This window comes from Lolium rigidum, chromosome 5, assembly GCF_022539505.1.
Source record: "Lolium rigidum isolate FL_2022 chromosome 5, APGP_CSIRO_Lrig_0.1, whole genome shotgun sequence".
NCBI classification, from domain to species: Eukaryota; Viridiplantae; Streptophyta; class Magnoliopsida; order Poales; family Poaceae; genus Lolium; species Lolium rigidum.
Window position 1 is genome coordinate 17,137,720 of NC_061512.1, and position 8,268 is coordinate 17,145,987.

The 8,268-nt window shown below is 47.9% G+C and overlaps 1 pseudogene; it reads left to right on the top strand.

The window, feature by feature from the left end:
* Positions 1 to 876: 876 nt before the first annotated feature.
* Positions 877 to 1,621, top strand: LOC124655668 (annotated as a pseudogene).
* Positions 1,622 to 8,268: the final 6,647 nt, after the last annotated feature.

Consider the following 8,268-nt stretch of genomic DNA (forward strand, 5'->3'; position numbering starts at 1 on the left):
GTGGCGGTTTTAGGCCAGTTCGAGCAAAGAACGCATGCATGTGTTGCCGCGCAATGTGCACCGTACGAATCTCTACGCATGAGATGTGTATTGTTTTAGTGAACCCGGCCAGTCGAGGACTCGGAGAGACCATTACCATTCAATGAATCAGGACGGATTTCCTTACTGTACCTTCTTTTGAGCACGCAGTTGTAGTACGAGGTGTGTATCCCGATGTGATCCATACCAAACAATCGGCGCCTATGGGCTGGTACCCTGGTCGGTCTCGCCTGTCCTCATGCTGCTCCTACTCTACGTACGCATATGCAGCTTTTCTTCCTTCCTCTTCTTGATCAGCAAAAATCTACTCGCTCTCTTGTTTGTTTTCTAGCTTTTGATAATGGAATCCCGTGCCCCTCTTTCTTTGCGACAATATGTAATTTACATGCTCATTTCCACGTCTGCGTCTGATCGGTCGGCTCACTTTAGATTAAGATGACATGTCCATTCCGATGCGAACCACTTCAGTAAAGTTGTATCAGCAAACTCGAGTAGAGATGTCAATTCTTCAGTGTAGATAGAAAAAGAATGAAAAGCTGGAGGTTGCATATACTCCTATATAAGTATATATATTACGGAGTACTAGTCCAGATCGGTTGCACCTAATTTCGAGGGTGACATACGCCCAGTTGTAGCCAAAAGAGGTTTAGAAAAAGCGAAGCTCGCAATGAAAACATGCATATGCCACATGAATTCAAAGAAGAATTGTTCGAAAGTGACACTCCCACTCACTAGTCTGAGCCTAATTATGAATCATATCATATCCCTAGCGACCAAAATTGACCATTGTCCAACATTCCCGAGCTCTCCTGACACTATAAAAACGCAGGGACGAGCACCAGACTCTTCCCTCCTCCGCAACTCGATCGATTCCACCAAACGCACTGGACATAAACTGGCGCCTCTCTCTGTCTCTCTCTCTCTCTTTGCTGCCACACTACGCCCGATCTCATCTCGTCCTACTGTCCCACAGAGAACGGACAAGCTGCAATGCCGCGCCACCTGCTGGAGGAGTCCGTGGACCGGTTGGCCGAGATGGCAGCGCCGCCACTGGCCACGGCGAAGGTCGCCGGCGGCGTGCACACGGACACGCTGCTCATCCTGGCGGCGGTGCTGTGCTTCTTGCTCTGCGTCGTCGGGCTGGCCCTCGTCGCGCGCTGCTGCCGGCTCTGCAACCCCTCCGCCTTCTCCGTCGACGCAATGGCGGCCAAGGCGCCGTGCAAGGGGATCAAGAAGAAGGCGCTGCAGTCGCTGCCCACCGTGTCCTGGCCAGCCCGGCTTGAGGAGGAGGCAGATGGTGAGCAGCCGGAGTGCGCCATCTGCCTGGCGGAGTTCGCGAGCGGCGACGAGGTGCGCGTGCTCCCGACGTACGTGCGGCCACGGCTTCCACGCCGCCTGCGTCGACGCCTGGCTCCTCTCCAGCTCCACCTGCCCCTCCTGCCGCCGCGCCCTCGTCGTTGCAGTGCAGCCAGCAACCGAGCCTCCCACGACGACGACGCGCTGTGAGCGTCCTCACGTTCCGCCGCAGGACTCTGCCACCGGCACGGCCGCAGGCCGTTGCCGGTCATCGGCGCAGTCGTAGGCGTACGACCGACCTGCGGCGTGCGTACTCGGTGCACCTTTGACCTTTCTTGCTTTGTCCTCCCGTGGCACATGTACATACAATGTATAGTACTGTAGTACTTTCTCACGTACATATACGAGTCATTTGATTTTTTTGTACAGCTGCCACGCGTCCTAGAACGTACAAATGTAGAACAATGCAGCGACTGTACAGTGTGCGCATCACTTGACCGGCTAAACTAATTATTATGACACCTCCTTTCGTGCACGCGTCTCTCTGACTCTCTCTCTCTCGATGAAAGTCGGCGGTCGATCATGGCGGCCGGCGGCGAGGGCGCTGGTGCTAGCTCCCGTCGCGTCGGCGTCGTGGCCGGCAGTTGAGGTGCCGCTGGGGCCAGGAAGGCACGCCGGATATTTTTTTCCCGGATTAGTTAGTTAGGCCGTGATGTGATGCGTCTAAGCATGCACGGACGCGTGTGTACGGACAATCACCGGTCCCGGGCTCGTGCCGTTTTTAGCTAACGGAAATGCTCTGTACGTGTACGACTATTCTTCATCCGAAATCTATCCGACTATGCATCCAGATTCTGCCGCGACGGTGGATGGTTGATGGTGCATATCATATGGATATCGTACAAATATTGTCGTATGTATAGCAGAACTCGCTAAATGCTCTGCGTACGACTATTCTTTAGCTAACGTTGCGGTAGGTGGTATGTACTCCCTCTGCTTCAAATTAGGTGATGAACATTTCATAAATTTGGCTCCATTATATGTATATTTAAACGTATTTTACCGGGCTAGGTTCTTTTCGTTGTCGTTCTTTTTTTTTGTCCTCCCTTGCTAGCCGTGAGCTCCTCTCTCTCCCCATTTCGTCACCTTGCCCAAGATAGAGCCGGCCATGGTACTACTCCACCATGGAGAATAACCACAGGACCGCACCGGCAACTCTGCACCGCTACTCGCTTGAGTCACAGAGAGTGTTCAGGAGATCGGCACAACGCCAAATTTCACAAGGGCACACACGAATCTAAGACTAGACATATATCAACCTACCTTGTACAAATGAAACATTGGTAAATGACATGCAAAAGAGTTCAATATTTACTACTGAAAACCGTACCATTTCTATATAGGCATAAAGACCATATTGCGTCATTCGCTATAACCCTTATAAGGATGTTGTCATCTATGGCACACAAACAATGGCCAAAACATGTGGATATGGTCTCATGATGATGAGATAAACGTGGCAAGCTCTCTTGTGAGTTGTATCTTGCAAAGTTATTCTTGCTAAAGTCTTCAAAGAGGGATCACTCTAGCGTGGATTAAGTTTTTTTTCAAGCGATCCGCGTGGATCGATTTTCATTACTAGGAGGATAACGAAAACGTACAACGTTCCAAAAGGAAGAGAGAATAGGGGGATATTGCTCTGGCGTGGATTCAGGTTTTTTTCCAAGCGATCCGCGTGGATAGATTTTCATTACTAGGAGGATAACGAAAACGTACAACGTTCCAAAAGGAAGAGAGAACTTGGCGTGATCACTCTGGCGTGCATTCAGTTTTTTTCCATGCGATCTGCATGGATCGATTTTCATTACCAGGAGGATAACAAAAATATACGGAGTACAACGTTTGATAAGCAAGAGAGAACATAGGAAGATCGCTTTGGCGCGGATTTAGTTTTTTTTTTTGTCTCCAAGCGATCTAGGGTGTATCCGGAAAGAACTTTGTAATTTTGTCTCCTAATCAAGAAAGTCGCGACATTCTCTCAAATGAAAAATGTCAGCATTTCGCCATTCACTTATGAGGATGTTATTATGATCTATGACACACAAACAACTGCCAAGTAAAATTTTCAACTACTCACCAGATACGAGTTTAACGGATGAGTGACCATGTAGAAGTTGCAAACTTTACTGGAAAGAACACATGTATTATGGTCTTATGATTATGAGATAAACAACTATGTAGACACTTTGTAGTATACTAAATCTAAGATAACTTTCACCGGATGGAGAGAGTAGTAAGGATAGCTGTATTTTTAACCTAATCCTCTCACAAACTAACAATGATGTCCATTTTGACCACCTAGGCAATCTTGGACAGACGGGCCACCAACTTAAACCTCACCATCGAATTCTCCTTGACCTCTCGCGCGCACCGTACATGAGCATACTTTGGCCCCCGGCACGCAGTCACACCCAACAACGCCACCGGTCGAAAAAGTAGCAAAGCCAGTCAGCTAGGTGTTGACTAGCGAAGGTTGTATACAATCTTATCCTGCGCCCTGGGTGTCGTTGATCGCCCAGTAGGCACTTTACATTAGATTACATTTTTTTTTTACATTAGATTACATATCTTTTTTATCTCTACCTTTTACATGCCCTTTCGATCCTTAGCCTCAATTTTGGTAGGAGATAATCTTTCCTAACGACACGCCATGATTGCCATCAAGAGAACAAGTGGGGAAGAAGGATTAAAAGGAAGGTGATCTAATTGGAGCGTTAAAGTGCAAAGGAGAAAGAAGAGACAAGTTGCGCAGAGCGGGCGGGGCCGCCGTGCCAATTCGATCGAGTCGCCGGAGGCCGGCGTTGATGATTGGATAGAGTACATGGCGTTGGGCTGGGGTCGCCGCTCCACTATCTCGCCGAGTCGTCGGTCGTGAGTGGCGGTTTTAGGCCGTGCCCGGCCCGGCTAATTCGAACAGAGAACGCACGTGTTGCCGCACAATTTGCACCGTGCCAAACGTACGTACGCCGGCCAATCTCTGCGCACGGGCACGGCCATTGTTCACTTCTCGTGTGTCTATGTACTGCTTTTTCCGTCCTGGAGTATTTTTCAGTGAAAGGACTTGGTAAGACCATTGAATCAGGACAGATTCCTGACATTTTTCTTAACTACGTTATTGTACGGAGCGGCTATCCTTAGGGTATAAACGAATAAGATCGATTTCACACCAAACTCGTTTTCCACTTCGTTTTAGAGAATCCAAAATTATTTATAATTGGTTTTATCCAAAAATTTATTTAGGGTTATATATGAAGAAACTTGGACACGACAAAGTAGGGAGCCGACTAACAAGGTCTTGCCGCGACCAAACCATCACTCTCTGTCAAAGCGTCAAACCATCACTCTTCAACACCATCGTTGCCATGCAAGCTGCCCCACGAACCCCCTATCGCCGGCTATTTGTAACCGTGATGTTGTGGAAGTCTAGCCACGGGGAAATACACATAGAATCACGATCCCCAAAATGATGCCCTCAGGAGGGGAAGCGAGGCGGAAAAATGATGTCGTCCAACCCTACACCGCTGGGTCAAGGCCTTCGTTTGAAAAAGTGACCCGAGGCTGAGGGGAACCGTGAGCTTCACTAACAAGGTCTTGCCGCGACCAAACCATCACTCTTCGTCGAAGGGCCAAACCATCACTCTTCAACACAATCGTTGCCATGCAAGCTGCCCACGGAACTCCTGTCGCCGACTATTTGTAATCGCGATGTTGTGGAACTCTAGCCACAGGGAAACACACATGGAATCACTATCTCCAAAATGATGCCCTCGGGAGGGGAGGCGACGTGGAACAATGATGTCGTCCAACCCTACACCGCAGGGTCAAGGCCTTCGTTTGAAAAGGTGACCCGAGGCTCAGGGGAACCGCTGAGGGGAACCGTGAGCTTCACGATGCTCCCCCTCCCCCAAGGATGAAAGCGGTGTCCGTGGAGCTCTGCGACATCAGGACTTCACACGAAGAAACCTGGACCCATCATCCCAGCTCAGTCGGACCGAGACGACGAGGACACGAGGCACCGCCGACCTGCAACCACATTAACCCAAACACCTACAAACGCGATGATAGCACTGCTAACACGCAAGATCTAACTTCCTCACTACCAAGGGAAGTCGACGGCCTAGACCAAAGTGTCGAAAAATCTAGCATACCAAACAGCAAGAACCCAACGAACTAATGGCTAGCCAAACTGCAGCCCACACTGGAGTAGCACGAGGGGGGTTGGCACCCCACCCCAACGTGTTGATAAAGAAGATCTTGCCGGCACCGAAGATGACCACGAGCAGGGACGCTACAGACTATTAGTTTGGCAGGAAAACGATACCCTCAAAGGGATCGTTGTATGTGTATATATGGAACGGGTATAACCCGACTCAGTATCGTACAAGGATGTATGTGTCCGGTTGGAGTACTACTCCATACCGGACCATACCATATCATATGTCTAACATCCCCCCTTAATCTAACCCGGATGTGATACATCAAGGTTTAGATTACGCTTAAATTCATCTAATTGTTTTACAGGTAATGTCTTGGTAAAACCATCGGCAACCTGATCTTTGCTTGAAATAAACTTGATATCTAGAAGCTTATTTGCCACTCGCTCGCGAACAAAGTGATAATCAATCTCAATATGCTTCGTGCAAGCATGAAATACTGGATTTGCCGATAGATATGTAGCCCCAAGATTATCACACCATAAACATGGTCGTTGTTGGAGTGAAACGCCGAGCTCACGCAGAACCGCTTCAACCCAGATCATCTCAGCTGTAGCATTAGCAACAGCCTTGTATTCTGCCTCTGTACTGGACCGGGATACCGTATCTTGTTTCCGAGCACTCCAAGAAACAAGATTAGGACCAAAGAAAATAGCAAAGCCTCCTGTAGAGTGTCTGTCATCTAGACATCCTGCCCAGTCCGCATCTGAAAAAGCACTGAGCAGAGTGGAGGAAGACCGTTGAAACGTGAGGCCAGTATTGATAGTACCCTTAACATACCGAAGAATCCTTTTTGTAGCTGTCCAGTGAGCTGTAGTAGGAGCATGAAGGAACTGACACACTTTATTAACCGAGAAAGATAGATCAGGCCGTGTCAATGTTAAGTACTGTAAGGCACCAACAATACTACGATAATGAGTACTGTCTTCAGAGCCAAGAGGAGATCCATCAGTCAATGTCAACTTTTCAGTGGTGGACAAGGGCGTAGGAGCAGATGTGCATGTCAGCATACCAACACGAGTAAGCAGGTCAGTAGCATATTTTTCTTGAGTTAAAAGTAACCCATGTGACTTTTTCTTGACTTCAATGCCCAAAAAATAATGCAGATCTCCAAGGTCTTTGATGGCAAAATGAGTGCTCAAATCATGAAGTAAGGCAAATATGGCTTTGGTGGATGATCCAGTCACAATAATGTCATCAACATATATGAGAAGGAAAAGAGTCACACCTTGCTTGTTGAATAGAAAACGAGATGTGTCGGCCTTGGAAGGAACAAAACCCAACTCATGTAACTTGGAACTGAGACGAGAGTACCAGGCTCGAGGAGTTTGTTTCAACCCATATAGAGACTTATCAAGCTTGCAAACATATTGTGGAGTATCTGAGGCTTCAAAACCAGGTGGTTGTTTCATATAAACCTCATCTTCCAGAACACCATGTAGGAACGCGTTCTTGACATCTAGCTGCCGGAGAGGCCATTGATGCGCGTGAGACACACGTCCGTTGGGAACCCCAAGAGGAAGGTGTGATGTGCACAGCAGTAAGTTTTCCCTCAGAAAGAAACCAAGGTTTATCGAACCAGTAGGAGCCAAGAAGCACGTTGAAGGTTGTTGGTGGCGGAGTGTAGTGCGGCGCAACACCGGGGATTCCGGCGCCAACGTGGAACCCGCACAACACAATCACGAGTACTTTGCCCCAACGTAACGATGGAGGTTGTCAATCTCAACGGCTTGCTCGTAAACAAAGGATTAGATGTATAGTGTGGATGATGATGATTGTTTGCGAAGAACAGTAAAGAACAATTGCAGTAGATTGTATTTCAGATGTAAAGAATAGGACCGGGGTCCACAATTCACTAGTGGTGTCTCTCCCATAAGATAAACAGATGTTGGGTGAACAAATTACAGTTGGGCAATTGACAAATAAAGAAGGCATAACAATGCACATACATATATCATGATGAGTACTATGAGATTTAATCAGGGCATTACGACAAAGTACATAGACCGCTATCCAAGCATGCATCTATGCCTAAAAAGTCCACTTTCAAGGTTATCATCCGAACCCCTTCCGGTATTAAGTTGCAAGCAACGGACAATTGCATTAAGTATGGTGCGTAATGTAATCAACACAAATATCCTTAGACAAAGCATTGATGTTTTATCCCTAGTGGCAACAAGCACATCCACAACCTTAGAACTTTCTGTCACCGTCCCGCATTTAATGGAGGCATGAACCCACTATCGAGCATAAATACTCCCTCTTGGAGTCACAAGTATCAACTTGGCCAGAGCCTCTACTAGCAACGGAGAGCATGCAAGAACATAAACAACGTATATGATAGATTGATAATCAACTTGACATAGTATTCAATATTCATCGGATCCCAACAAACACAACATGTAGTATTACAAATAGATGATCTTGATCATGATAGGCAGCTCACAAGATCTAACATGATAGCACAATGAGGAGAAGACAACCATCTAGCTACTGCTATGGACCCATAGTCCAGGGGTGGACTACTCACACATCGATCCGGAGGCGATCATGGCGACGAAGAGACATCCGGGAGATGATTCCCCTCTCCGGCGAGGTGCCGGAGGCGATCTCCTCGAATCCCCCGAGATGGGATTGGCGGCGGCTGCGTCTCCGGAAG